Genomic DNA, 14795 nt, shown 5'->3' with positions numbered 1-14795 from the left:
TAAAACCTGCAGAAGCTGCTGACAGTCATCCCACGTTGGTTGGTGGGAGAACATCAGGGACTCTATCAGACCTGTAAGTCCCGTAGAGTTTTCTGAAAAAGGTGGGTGGTTAGTTTTTTTAATTATAGAGATCAGAGGAAGAAAAAAAAGGCCAATACTATAGGAGTTGTAACGCATTTTTTCCTGTTGGGGCCGGCCCGACAGCACTAAGGGGCAGAACCATGGTGGAATCAGGCCCCTCAGGGGTTGTTCTAAGGCGGCTCCCAGTGCCCGCCAAGGGTCCATCACCCATTGCCCCGGAAGCCGCGGGCGGGGCTGAGGTTGGGGCTGCCGGCTGGGGAACTCGGGGATATGGTGGGAGCAGGGCCATGGGCCATTCATGGGGTTCTGCTATGTCAGGATATATTTTAGGGATGGGCTCCGGTGGTGTGCTGGGCTCGCTTCCTCCACTCTGCCATGGTTTCGATTTCTCTTCCACGGTGCCTTCTTGCGCCGCCAAGACTCAGGAGCTTGGTGGGCGAGGTGGGATGAAGGGCTTGACCCACGGGGGTGGGTAACGGGCCATTCGGCAGAACAAAAAGTCTCCCATTTGCCCTTGCGGACTTCTACTGACAGATTGTGTGCAATGACACGGACCTCTTTGAAATGCTGTAAGGTAAGGGTTAGCGGGGTGACAAGAGTCTGACCCATGGTACCAAAAATATAAAACGAAAGACAACAGAGGACAGCCAGACACAAAAGACCAAAAACAGCCTGCGCGGGACGCTTGCGCCAAAACGAAAACAAAGCAGAGGTTGGAGACACAGGGGGTCCGGATTCCCCGTCTCCCAGATGAGGCGAATAGCCTCTCAGATGGGCCGGAGCCCCAAATTCGGATGGGACGGAGAGTCCCTACGGAATCCCGCCGGGACGTCTCCCGGGGGTACAAGGAAGAAGTCCGAGTTCGTCAACTCCTTCTTGTCCTTGCCAGATTCAGAGAGTCTACGCAGACACCGAGACACGTAACGATTAACAGAGAGACGACAGAGAGACGACATGACAACAACAACTAAGCCGGCCGGCACAAAGGCTTACCTCCCGAATTTGGGTCGGTGGTCCCTGGGCGGGGGTCCCGATCTCGGTGGGACCTCCAAATGTAAGACCCCCAGCATGGTGGTCTTAACGAGGAGACCCCCACCAAGAACCAGCGAGACCAAGGTTTCGGTTGCAACACGCAAGAGGCTTTATTGTAGGGGGACGGGTACCCGGGCGTCTCAGTCTCTGGAGAGGCTGGCGCGCCGAGCGAGTCTTTTTGGGGGCCTTTTATAGGGATTTTAGCGAGAAGCGCAGTTACAGAAGCGAGAAGCATAGTTACAGGGCTCTGATTGGTAAATTTAAATGAGGCGAGGTTATGGTCCGGTCATCAGATGGGAACAGGGGAGTTTACCCGTTCCCTGGGCCAGATGGCCAACCATAAATATCTTGTTTGACAAGGACAAACTGTTTCTGTTATCTCAGCACGCTTTTATCTTTCTCCTCTGGGCCCCAGGCCTTATCTTATCCCGGGAACCTATTATTCTAGTCTTGCCTTGCAAGATAGCGTTACTGCTGCTATGCTTGCTATGGCGGGTGCACAGGGGAGGGGGTCTTACAGCCGGGCCCCACTCCGCGACTCCCGCCGGGGCCGGGCCCCACTCCGCGACTCCCGCCGGGGCCGGGCCCCACTCCGCGACTCCCGCCGGGACCGGGCCCCACTCCGCGACTCCCGCCGGGACCGGGCCCCACTCCGCAACACCCCAGCCGGCGCCTTCTGCTCTGGCGGGTTCCGCTGGGACCGGGCTCCCTCCCGCAATGCCCCTGCCTGTAGTTTCTGCTCTGGCGGGTTCCGCTGGGACCGGGCTCCCTCCCGCAATGCCCCTGCCTGTAGTTTCTGCTCTGGAGGGTTCCGCTGGGACCGGGCTCCCTCCCGCAATGCCCCTGCCTGTAGTTTCTGCTCTGGCGGGTTCAGCTGGGACCGGGCTTCCCCTCGCTCCGCCCCAGCCAGTGTCCCCTGCCATGGCAGATTCAGCTGGGACCGGGCTTCACTCCGCTCCGCCCCCCGCTGGGACAGGTCTCTATCCCGCCATTGTCTGTCCAGCCCAGAAGGTCTTGCCACCAGATGAGGGGCCCCTCCTGGATCTCCTGACTGAAGAACCACCCCCCTACCGGGCCCTAGTGGTTCCAGGTCCAGCCTCATCGGCCGGACCTCCGACTCCCTCGGCTCCTCCCCCGCCGGGGACACCTGGGGATATCACGCCCCGCCCTGAAGATATTGCTCCCACCGCAGCGCCCGAGGCCTCACCGATGGCCGGCCGACTCCGTAGCCGGCGCGAAGTTCCACCTCAGACCTCTCAGGCCTTCCCTCTTCGGGCTGGCACGGGTGGCCAGATGCAATATTGGCCGTTTTCCGCCTCAGATCTTTATAATTGGAAAAATAATAACCCTTCTTTTTCTAAGGACCCCTCCCGGCTAACCTCCCTTATTGAGTCCATTCTAGTCACCCATCAACCCACTTGGGATGATTGTCAACAGCTTCTACAGACGCTCCTTACCTCTGAGAAAAAGCAGCGCGTCCTTCTGGAGGCACGCAAGAGCGTCCCAGGAGCTAATGGGCGGCCTACCCAGCTGCCAAATGAGATAGCCAGTGCCTTCCCCTTGGAACGACCCGACTGGGACTTCAATACTGAGGAAGGTAGGGCCCACCTACGCCTTTATCGTCAGCTGCTTATAGCGGGTCTCCAAAAAGCCGCCAGGCGGCCCACCAATTTGGCCCAGGTTAAGATGGTTACTCAAAAAGCAGATGAGACGCCGTCAGCTTTCCTTGAGCGTCTAAAAGAGGCTTATAGGGTCTATACTCCATATGATCCGGAGGACCCCCTCCTGGCCACCACCCTGGCCATGGCTTTTATCTGGCAGTCTGCCCCAGATATCAGACGCAAATTGGAGAAATTGGAGGAACTTAAAGAGAGTACAGTTCAGGATCTTTTAAAGGAGGCAGAGAAAGTTTATAATAAAAGAGAGACGCCGGAAGAGAGAGAAGAAAGGCTTAGGAAAGAGTCTGAAAAAAGGGAAGAGAGATTGAGAAAAGAAGCGGAAGAAAGGGAAAATGCTAGAGATAAGAAGAGACATAGGGAAATGAGTAGACTTTTGGCCACCGTAGTTTCAGGGCGCCAGGATAGTCAGGGCCAGGGAGAACGGAGAAAAACCCCTGTGGATAAGGACCAATGTGCCTATTGTAAGGAGAGAGGTCACTGGGTACGGGACTGTCCCAGGCGTCCCAAAGGGCCCCGTAGAACCCCCCCCTCCGCGGCTCTCCTCAACCTGAAAGACTGAAGAAGTCAGGGTCAGGAGCCTCCCCCTGAACCCCGGCTAACTCTAAATGTGGGGGGGCAACCCGTCACCTTCTTGGTGGATACGGGAGCTCAGCACTCCGTCCTTACCACCGCACCGGGGCCCCTGACAACAAAGACTGCCTGGGTGCAAGGAGCGACTGGCGGGAAGCCTTACCGCTGGACCACCGAGAGAAAAGTACATCTTGCCACCGGTAAGGTCTCACATTCCTTTCTTCATGTCCCGGACTGCCCATATCCCCTCCTGGGAAGAGACTTATTAACCAAACTCAAGGCCCAAATTCACTTCGAAGAAGGGCACACTCGTGTGACAGGACCACAAGGGCGGCCTATTCAGACTTTGGTATTAAATTTAGAGGATGAATACAGATTGTATGAGACTGACCCCCCTGGGAGCGATACCCCTAGCCCAGACTGGCAAGCCCTGTATCCATCATCATGGGCCGAAACTGGGGGAATGGGCCTAGCTCACCAACAGCCCCCCATATTAGTACACCTTAAGGCTTCTGCCACCCCAGTCTCTATCCGGCAGTACCCTATGTCACAGGAAGCCTACCTGGGAATACGGCCTCATATTCGGAGACTCCTGGACCAAGGCATACTGACTCCTTGTCAGTCTCCTTGGAACACCCCCTTGCTTCCTGTTAAAAAGCCCGGAATGGGAGATTATCGGCCAGTCCAAGACTTAAGAGAAGTCAACAAACGAGTTGAGGACATACATCCTACTGTCCCCAACCCTTACAACCTATTGACGGGGCTATCCCCAGACCATGTCTGGTACACTGTGCTGGACTTAAAGGATGCTTTCTTCTGCCTAAGACTGCATCCCTCCAGCCAGACTCTCTTTGCATTCGAATGGAAGGACCCCGACTTGGGGATTTCGGGGCAACTAACATGGACACGGCTGCCCCAGGGATTTAAAAATAGTCCCACCCTGTTCGATGAGGCCTTACACCGTGATTTGGCCGACTTCAGGGTACGATACCCAGACCTCATATTGCTCCAATATGTGGACGATCTCCTCCTGGCAGCCCCCTCTAAGGAGAGCTGCCAACGGGGAACCCACGCCCTCCTACAAGTCCTAGGACGGCTGGGGTATCGAGCCTCTTTCAAGAAGGCACAAATTTGCCAGACTGAAGTAACCTACCTAGGTTACTCCATCAAGGATGGACAGAGGTGGCTCACTCCGGCTAGAAAACAAACTGTCCTCCAGATCCCACCACCGCGGTCCCCCCATCAGCTCAGAGAATTTTTAGGAACAGCGGGCTTTTGCCGCCTCTGGATCCCTGGGTTTGCGGAACTGGCAGCTCCCCTGTACCCCCTTACCAAGCCAGGAACGATGTTTACCTGGGGGCCCACTCATCAACGGGCCTTCGAGGCTATTAAGACTGCCTTAATCTCAGCCCCCGCACTGGGGCTGCCCGATTTAACCAAGCCCTTTGAGCTGTTCATTGATGAGAAACAAGGCTACGCCAAGGGAATTCTAATTCAGAGACTGGGGCCCTGGAAAAGGCCTATAGCCTACCTCTCTAGGAAACTGGACTCCGTGGCAGCAGGCTGGCCCCCTTGCCTACGGATGGTTGCTACAGCCGCCTTACTCCTTAAAGACTCTAATAAACTTACCATGGGACAGCCAATTACTATCTTAGCGCCCCATGCCATGGAATCCCTGGTCCGGCAACCCCCAGACAGATGGCTCTCCAACGCCCGGGTTACCCATTACCAGGCCATGCTTTTAGACTCGGACAGAGTCACCTTTGGGCCAACAACCAATCTCAACCCTGCCACGCTGCTCCCTCTCCCAGACGGGCCCGAGGATCATGACTGTCAACAAGTCCTGGCGGAAACCCACGGAACCCGCCCTGACCTCACTGACCAGCCCCTCCCTCACCCAGACTTCGTTTGGTATACGGATGGGAGCAGCTTCCTGGATAACGGGACACGACGGGCCGGAGCAGCTATCACCACCACCGACCAGGTAATATGGGCCAGCCCTCTGCCCCCAGGGACCTCCGCCCAGCGTGCTGAACTGATCGCCCTGACCAAGGCCCTGGAACTGGCAAAAGGAAAAAGGCTAACAGTCTATACAGACAGCCGGTATGCCTTCGCCACGGCCCACGTACATGGAGAAATTTATCGGCGCCGAGGACTCCTCACCTCAGAAGGTAAAGAAATTAAAAATAAGACTGAAATCCTGGCCCTCCTAAAGGCCCTCTTTTTACCCCAGCAGCTCAGCATCATCCATTGCCCGGGCCACCAGAAAGGGGACTCCCCTGAGGCTCAAGGTAATCGGCTGGCTGACGAGACAGCCCGCCAAGCCGCTACAAGACCCCTCGACACTCTCGAGGCGCTCTCCTTACAAGGGGACACCGGAGCGCCAGGACAGCAGGATCGGAATTGGAAATTCACCGACGACGACATACAAAGACTTCACAAGATGGGCGCTCTTCCTGAAGGCCCTAACCATTGGCGATACCAGGACAAGGTAGTCGTCCCCTCAAAAGAAACTGACTATTTGATTGACTACTTCCACAAGCTCACTCATTTAAGCGCCCAGAAAATGAAGACCCTCCTTGAAAAAGAAGAAACAAACTTTTACCTATTAAAAAAAAAGGAGGCCCTCCAGAGAGCCATTGACAATTGCCGGCCCTGCACGCTGGTCAATACCAACAAGTCCTTAAATTTGTCAGGAACTAGGGTCCGAGGACACCGGCCAGGGACCCATTGGGAAATTGACTTCACGGAGATCAAACCAGGTATATACGGATACCGGTACCTGCTGGTCTTCGTAGATACTTTTTCAGGATGGACTGAAGCCTTCCCCACCAAACATGAGACGGCCAAGGTGGTTTCCAAGAAGCTTTTAGATGATATTTTCCCTCGCTACGGGATGCCACAGGTAATTGGGTCCGACAACGGACCAGCCTTCGTCTCCCAGGTAAGCCAGCAGGTGGCCAAACTACTGGGGATTAATTGGAAATTACATTGTTCTTATAGACCCCAGAGTTCAGGACAGGTAGAGCGCATGAATAGATCTATTAAGGAGACTTTGACTAAATTAACGCTTGCAGCTGGCACTAAGGACTGGGTGGCCCTGCTACCCCTGGCCCTATACAGGGTTAGGAACACCCCTGGCCCACATGGGCTTACTCCCTTTGAGATTGTCTATGGTTCACATGTTCCTATTGTTCACTTCCTTGACCCAGATATCGGCTCCTTCGCTACCAGGCCTTCCCTCCAGGCACACCTAAGAGCCCTCCAAGAGGTGCAAAATGAGGTATGGAAGCCCCTAGCCCGTGCTTATAAAGACCAGCTTGACAAGCCCCTGGCCCCTCACCCATTCCAGGTCGGAGACTACGTCTGGGTCCGACGCCACCGGACCAAAAACCTTGAACCCCGCTGGAAAGGACCTTACGCTGTTCTCCTGACTACCCCGACGGCTCTCAAGGTAGACGGAATTGCCACCTGGATCCACGCAGCCCACGTCAAGGCAGCCAGGGAGACAGACCCAGACAAGACAGCATGGAAGGCTCATCGAACCGACAATCCCCTAAAGATAAGACTTTCCCGAACCTGATTCGCCCCGTGACTCTTACTTTTCTCCTACTATCCCTCCCCTGGACCCCGTCTGCCAGCCCTCATATTCCAGTACAACAAACCTGAGAGGTAACCAATAAAGAAGGAGACACCATCTGGTCGGTCACCGCACTACATCCTCCATGGACTTGGTGGCCAGACCTAACACCAGATATTTGTAAGTTGGCAGCTGGGTCACTTACCTGGGACCTTCCCGACCACACTGACCTCTTTAACCCCCCGGCTGAAAGACTATGTGTTCCAAATGGGATAGGAAGCTCCTTTGGGTGCTCAGGACAGTTCTACCGGGCTAATCTCCGATCTGCGAAGTTTTACGTTTGTCCGGGACAAGGCCAACCTCGGCAGCTTAGACGCCAATGTGGGGGGGCCCCTGATTTCTTTTGTGCTTCTTGGGGTTGTAAGACTACAGGCGAGGCTTACTGGAACCCTTCCTCCAGCTGGGACCTAATCACGGTAAAAAGGAACAGTACTTATGACAGACCCATGGAAAACGAAAGAAATGAACACAAATACCTTGAGAGCGGATGCGCTCTCGGTAACAGTGGCCCGGAGGGACCCTGTAAGGGAAAATACTGCAACCCCATAGTTATCAGGTTTACAGAAAAAGGAAAACAAGATCGCCGGTGGCTTAAAGGAAACTCCTGGGGATTGCGTTTGTTTACCCAGGGAAAAGACCCTGGACTAATTTTTAGGGTTAAGTTAACCTTGGCCACTGCCCCCACCATGGCAATAGGCCCAAACCCTGTCCTGACTAAGCCACATCAGGCCCAGCCAAGACCCCAGGTGCTACCCCAACCTGCTCCACCGACGACGTCATTTTCGGTAAATCCTAGCACCCCCTCTGCCCTAGATTCACATCCTAACACGAGAAATCAGCTCCTGGACTTGGTAACAGGGGCATACCAGGCCCTAAACTATACTTCCCCGGAAAAGACTAAGGAATGTTGGATGTGTCTCACCTCCCAACCCCCTTACTATGAGGGAGTTGCCCTTATGACCAGCATTACTAACTCCTCTACCCCAGACAATAGATGTCTCTCCAATACCCCTCACCGTCTCACGCTGTCTGAAATATCTGGTAAGGGAACTTGCTTAGGGACCGTCCCCTCATCCCATAAATCTCTGTGCAACACCACTCTGACCAGCACCCCGAAAATTTCGGGAACCAGGTACCTTACTGGCCCAAATGGAACCTACTGGGCCTGTAACACTGGGTTAACCCCATGTGTCACAACATCCGTCCTTAAAATGTCCTCGGACTTCTGTGTATTAGTCCAGCTCTTCCCCAAGATCACATACCATGACCCCTCCGACCTATACCGCCATTTTGAGGGGATCAATCGTTACCCCCGAGAGCCAGTATCCATCACTCTGGCATTGCTACTGGGAGGATTAACAGTCGGGGGAGTTACGGCAGGGATCGGAACTGGGACTACTGCTCTCACTCAGGTTGCTCATTTTCAGCAACTACAACAGGCCATGAACGCAGATCTTCAAGCATTAGAAGAATCCATTAGTGCATTAGAACAGTCCCTGACCTCCCTTTCCGAGGTAGTGCTCCAAAATCGTAGAGGGTTAGATATTTTATTCCTGAAAGAAGGTGGACTCTGTGCAGCCCTCAAGGAAGAATGTTGTTTTTACGCTGACCATACAGGGGTAGTTAGAGATAGTATGTCCAAGCTGCGAGAGAGACTAAAACAGCGACAGTTGCAATTTAAATCAGGACGAACTTGGTATGAAAACTGGTTTAATAAGGCTCCTTGGTTCACCACTTTAATATCTACCATAACAGGTCCATTGCTAATTATTGTTCTGCTCCTACTTTTTGGGCCTTGCGTCCTTAACAGACTGATGCAATTCATCCGAAACCGAGACCACCTATCGGTTGTACAGGCCTTGGTTCTAACCCAACAATACCAACAGCTCCAACAGGCACAACCAGAGGTCATTGAATGAAAGATTTCATTCAGTTTACAACAAGAGGGGGGAATGTAAGACCCCTTCCCCTGTGCACCCGACATAGCAAGCATAGCAGCAGTAACGCTATCTTGCAAGGCAAGACTAGAATAATAGGTTCCCGGGGTAAGATAAGGCCTGGGGCTCAGATGAAAGCTGCTTGTCCTTGTCAAACAAGATATTTATGGTCGGCCATCTGGCCCAGGGAGTGGGCAAACTCCCCTGTTCCCATCCGATGGCCGGGCCATAACCTCGCTCCATGTCAAACAAGATATTTATGGATGGCCACCTGGCCCAGAGAACGGATAAACTCCCCTGTTCCCAGAGCCCACCTAATGACCGGACTATAACCTCGCCTCATTTAAATTTACCAATCAGAGCCCTGTAACTATGCTTTTTCGCTTCTGTAACCGAGCTTCCCGCCAAACTCCCTATAAAGGACCCCCTAAAAACTCGCTGGGCGCACCAGCCTCTCGGGAGACTGAAACGCCCGGGTACCCGTCCCCTTAATAATAAAGCCTCTTGCTTGTTGCAGCCGAAGCCTTGGTCTCGTTGGTTCTTGGTGGGGGTCTCCGCGTTAAGACCGCCGTGGCAGGGGTCTTACAGTACCACCACACCTGGCTCTAAGCTTTTCTTTACCTGATACTTGTTCTATACCAGGCTGGCCTTGACCTCAGATCTGCTTGCTTTTTTCTTCTGGATTAAAGGCGTGTTTGAATTCCAGCCGGATCACACAGATGAGAAGGTCTTTGGATGCAATCTCTTGCCAGGGCAGCCACGTTCTGAATTAAAATTCCTCTACAAATTTATGTCCTGCATATCGTTTATTTGCAACCAAGATTTAACTAGATATAAAGATTTAACTGGTAGCCCTGGGTTTTTTGCTGTTTTGTGTGGCGTGTGCACGTTGTGTGTGTGGGTGTGTCCGTGTCTGTGCGTGCAAGCATGTATAGATATTAGAGGAAGGTGCCCAGTGTCGTGCTCGCTTAAGCTTTATTCCCTTGAGCCATTTACGCCAGGCTGGCTGGGCTCCTGGGTCGGCTGGTTTTTACCCCCCCCCACCCCCACCCCCCCCACCCCCCCACCCCCCCCCCAGTGCACCTGTGGCTACACGAGAGGGTCTGAACTCAGGCTGTGCCCCCCACTGAGCCATCTTAGCCCAAACTTCACAGATTCTTTTTTGCTGCTTGGTTTGGGTTTGGGGTTTGGGGTAGGGAGGGGAGAGAGAGTGAGCCATGTAGTTCGGGCTGGCATGAATGTCGCCATGCTTTTGTCTCAGCCTTCTGAGCGCTCGCATCATAGGCATGGACCGCCACATGATGACTCCTTATTTTCATTTGCTGCAGGCTCCGTCTTCCCGTGAGACTGCCTGCCAGACCCTGCTTTCCCCCTTCACAGGTTCCACACGAGCCACAGGCAAGTGGTTTTGAGTTCTTGGTTGCAGATGATCCAGGGTGTGCTGGAAGGAGTAGCTTCTAGCCTGGCCATCCATGTGGGAGGGATAGGAGCCAACTGGAGTCTTCTGTTGCATTTTTTGAAAAAAAGATTTATTTATTTATTAGGTATACAGTGCTCTGTCTGCTTGTATCCCGGCAGGCCAGAAGAAGGCATCAGATCACATTATAGATGGTTGTGAGCTACCATGTGGTTGTGGGAATTGAACTCAGGACCTCTGGAAGAGCAGCCAGTGCTCTCGCTGCTGAGCCATCTCTCCAGCCCTGTTGTAGGTGGCATCACAGTGCCACCGTATGATACAGATGGCTTACTGTGAGCCAGCTGTCTGGCACTTGGTGGGCCTCCTTAAATAAATGGAAATGATTGGTGAAGTTAACATTTTTTAGCTTCTCATCATCTTGACCTTTGTCCTATCATCACAGAATCTGCTGACAGAGGGGCCAGTGTTCTCATTGGGTGGATGGACAATGGTAGACTGGGCTTTACATTGTGTACTGTAGAAAATCTAGCTGGTACCGGTTAACAAGGCAGGGCAGGGAGAACAGAGAAATGAAGTGTGACCTGAACTCTTGGTGTCCCCTACATTAGTCCATTCTAAAACAAAACAAAACAAAAACAAAGAAGAGCTGAGCATGGTGGCACATGCCTTTAATCCTAGCACTCAAGGGAGGCAGAGGCAGGTGGATCTCTGTGAGTGTGAGGCCAGCCTCGTCTACAAAGAGTGTTCCAAGACAGCCAGGGCTACACAGAGAAATCCTATCTAGAAAAAACAAAACAAAAACAAAACAAATAAAAGAAACAAGCAAGTAGAACAAGCCGTGGAGAGCAAGTCAGTAAGCAGCACCCCTCCATGGCCTCTGCATCAGCTCCTGCCTCTATGCAGGTTCCTGCCCTGTTTTGAGTTCCTATCCTGACTTCCTTCAGTGATGACTGTGCTGTGCAAATAGAAGGCAAATAAACCCTTTCTTCCCCATGTTGCTTTTGGTCTTGGTCTTTCTTTTTTTAAGATTTATTTATTATGTATACAGTGGTCTGCCTGCATGTACACCTGCACACCACGACGCCAGATCCCATCATAGATGGTTCTGAGCTATCATGTGGTTGCTGGGAATTGAACTCAGGACCTTTGAAAGAGCAGCCAGTGCTCTTAACCTTTGAGCCATCTCTCCAGCCCCCTGGTCTTGGTCTTTTATTACAGCAATAGTAACCTTGACTAATTATGCACTTACTTGTTTTGGGAAGGAGTGAGGATGGCTTACAAGGATGGACAAGATCCCACAACAGAAAGTTAAACGTAAGTTAAACGTAAGTGAGGAAGAATAAAGACAAAGAAAGAGGAAAGACTGTAAGCTGTAGTAGTTGGAATAAAAGTGTTCCGTGAGCTTTTCCTCAGCTGCCGCCAAGGTGCTCGGTCCTTCTGAGGAAGCTAAGGCTGCGTTGTCGTGAGGCCCTCACTTCATCAGGCGACTAGCACTGTGCTGGCAGTCCACAACACGACCTCCGTCTCAGAGCTGCCTGCATCTACTCTGCCCTCATTCTTCACGACAAGAGGTTAAGGTCAGGCAGTGTAAGATCAATGCCCTCATTAAAGCAGCCAGTGTAAACGTTGAACCTTTCTGGCCTGGCTTGTTCACAAAGGCCGTGGCCAGTGTTAACATTAGGAGCCCCATCTGCAATGTAGGAGGGGCTGGTGGGCCAGTTCCAGCAGCTGGAGCCATGCCAGCAGGAGGTCCCGCACCAGCCACTGCTGCTGTTCCAGCTGAGGAGAAGAAAGCGGAAGCAAAGAAGGAAGAATCTGAGGAGTCTGATGATGACGTGGGCTTTGGTCTTTTTGACTAAACTTCTTGTTAACATGTTCAATAAAAGGCTGAACCTGAAGAAAAAAAAAGTGTTCCATGAAATCCTGCATGCCTCCAAGTGCTAGGTGACCAGATGACAACTGACTTGGTACATAAGCAAAACACAGATCCTTTCTAAGTGGCCAACAAGCTGCAAGAGGCATTGTCGGGTGCACAATCCGTACTGTCTGTTAAATATGCAGCAGCTTCTTCCAAGATACCTAACTAAATCTTTCTGCTGCCAAGATGAGAGAAACTTCAGGAAAGAGCAGTACCCCTTGAGAGAGTACTGATTGCAACAAATCAAAAATTCGTGTTCCAGCCAGGTGTGGTGGCGCACACCTTTAATCCCAGCATTCGGGAGGCAGAGGCAGGCAGATAAGTGTGAGTTCAAGGCCAGCCTGGTCTACAAAGCCAGTCCAGGACAGCCAAGGCTACACAGAAAAACCCTGTCTCTAAAAACAAAACAAAACAAAACAACAACAACAACAAAGTTTTCATCAATGTCCTCCTGTGGAATATCAATTTGGTATTTAACTTGGCACAGCCTTTCTCTAACAATTAGGAAGAACCTACCTGTTAGGTCAGAGGTTTTTGGACAAAGGCATGATGTCTCAGACCAAGAGATGCCCCCACCCTACCCCCATCTTTGACCAGGAGCCCATGCTTTCAAAAGCCCTCAAAAAACACTGGACAAAGCCAGCTCCTAGTTCTGGATTCCAAACTGACCACTGGACCTAAAACCCACGTATGGGACCCTGAACTCACCAAATATGGCGGTAACGCCAGTATGTCACCAAGTCACAGCTTCTCTCCACTCCCCTTTAAGAAGACCCTACCTGCTGGGAGGCAGAGGCAGGTGGATCACTGTGAGTTTGAGGCCAGGCTGGTCTACAGAGTGAGTTCCAGGACAGGCAAGGCTACACAGAGAATCCCTCTCTCAAAGAAAAACAAAAACAAGCAAACAAAGACGACCCTACCTCAGCTCAGCCTTGAAACTTCCCTGGCCCCATTCCTTGGGACCAGTGAACTTGCCTGAGAGCTGCGTCCCAAGAAACTCACCTTTTTATAAATGCGGTTCGATTTGATTTCTTATGTTGCTGGAGAAACCAGCCATTCACTACCTAACACTTGGTGAAAATGATCTTTGCAGAGAATTGCTTCTAAAAGACTGAGATGGCCTAGGGGTGGGGGGAGGGGGAGTGTTTTTACTTGAAATAAAATTTACATTTCATTCTTAATTTTTTTTGTGTGTGTATATGTCTGTTAACGAAGATCTAGCAGTCAGATCCTTGTTTCCCTCTTCCATGTGGGTACCAGAGATAAAACTCAGGTCCTTGGGCTTGTCAGTCAGCACCCTTTATCTGCTGAGCTGCCTTGCCAGTTCCCTTGGGTGTTTTGATATAAAGTGATGTTACATTTAAATGTTCAGGAGAGAAAACCCCACACCAAACTTGTGGGGAGGAGGAATTAAGAAACTCAAAGAGGGGCTGCAGGAGGTATTCTTGTCACTGCCCAGCTTGCTGCCCCTTGAAAGAAAGAGAGGAGTCAGGTATGGTGGCGTACGCCTTTAAACCCAGCACTTGGGAGGCAGAGGCTGGTGCATCGCTGTGAGTTCGAGGCCAGCCTGGTCTACAAAGTGAGTCCAGGACAGCGAAGGCTACACAGAGAAACCCTGTCTGGAAAAACAAAAACAAAAGAAAAACAAAACAAAACAAAACAAAAAACCTCAACCGTGGCCCAGGCATGGCAGCACACCCCTATGATCTTGGTATTCTAGGGGATGAGCTGCAAGTTTCAGGCTGGCTTTGGCTACAGGGTAAATTCAAGGCCAGCAGGAATTAACCCTATTTCAAAAAGGGGTGGGTGTGGGTGGGTAGAGAAGGTGAGGAAGGGAGAGAGAGAGAGAGCCCTCAAGTTTGGAGAAGGAAGTAACTAGCTAGCGTGGGTTTTGGTTTTGGTTTTGTTTAGTTGGTTTTTTTTTTCCCCTTTATATCATTTGAAATGATACATCATAGTCCTTAGTTTAAAAAATTTTTTTTCACTGAAAAAAACAAAAGCTAACCAGCGAAGTGTTCATTATTCCAAAGTATCTCGTTCATCCTCAACTCTGCATTAACACGGAAGCCCTGGCCGAGTCAGGTTTCAGGAGGCACTGCTTTCCAAGATTTTGGTGCAGGAGTGAACCCAGGCTCTTGGAAACCCAAAATGCACGTGCTTCTGGTTTTTTTCTGGGTCATACACCCTGGCAAGAGGAGTTTGCTGTGTGGCTGGCCCAGAGAGACTCTTTCTCTTTATAGTTTCCCGGATGGCAGACCTCTACGTGAGCTCCTTTTCCCACACAACTCTGCAAGGGAGCTGCTGACGATCTCTCTGCTGTCCGAGAGCTGAAGACGCTGGACTTGGTGGCAGAGAGTGGATTCAAAGCCGGTTCTGCCAAGTCCCTATTGCGGGGGCGTCTGAGAGCCCCACTTAAGATTTAATAATAAAGATACAGAGACACCAGTACAGTATAAGCCTGTTCGCCTTTTTGCAGAGGGCAGTCTCCTAAGCTAGCCATCCAGACTGGACCCTTTACACA

General features: G+C 51.7%; 1 long non-coding RNA gene and 1 pseudogene across 2 annotated transcripts; one reads left to right on the top strand and one right to left on the bottom strand.

The window, feature by feature from the left end:
• Positions 1 to 1198: 1198 nt before the first annotated feature.
• Positions 1199 to 9023, bottom strand: LOC311604784. The gene is made up of 2 exons (XR_014781677.1): positions 8985 to 9023; positions 1199 to 1530 (listed from the first exon to the last, which is right to left on the bottom strand). It is a non-coding gene; the product is annotated as an uncharacterized lncRNA (long non-coding RNA).
• Positions 9024 to 11639: 2616 nt separating this feature from the next.
• On the top strand, positions 11640 to 12307 carry LOC311605060 (large ribosomal subunit protein P1-like; annotated as a pseudogene). Its single transcript has 2 exons — positions 11640 to 11681; positions 11840 to 12307. The product of its transcript is annotated as a large ribosomal subunit protein P1-like (transcript).
• The last annotated feature ends 2488 nt before the right edge of the window (positions 12308 to 14795 follow it).

The sequence above is a fragment of the Acomys minous genome, assembly GCF_964271855.1.
Source record: "Acomys minous genome assembly, chromosome: 9".
NCBI classification, from domain to species: domain Eukaryota; kingdom Metazoa; phylum Chordata; class Mammalia; order Rodentia; family Muridae; genus Acomys; species Acomys minous.
The sequence above is the reverse complement of the archived record's forward strand: the minus strand, read 5'-3'. Positions and strand labels throughout refer to the sequence as shown.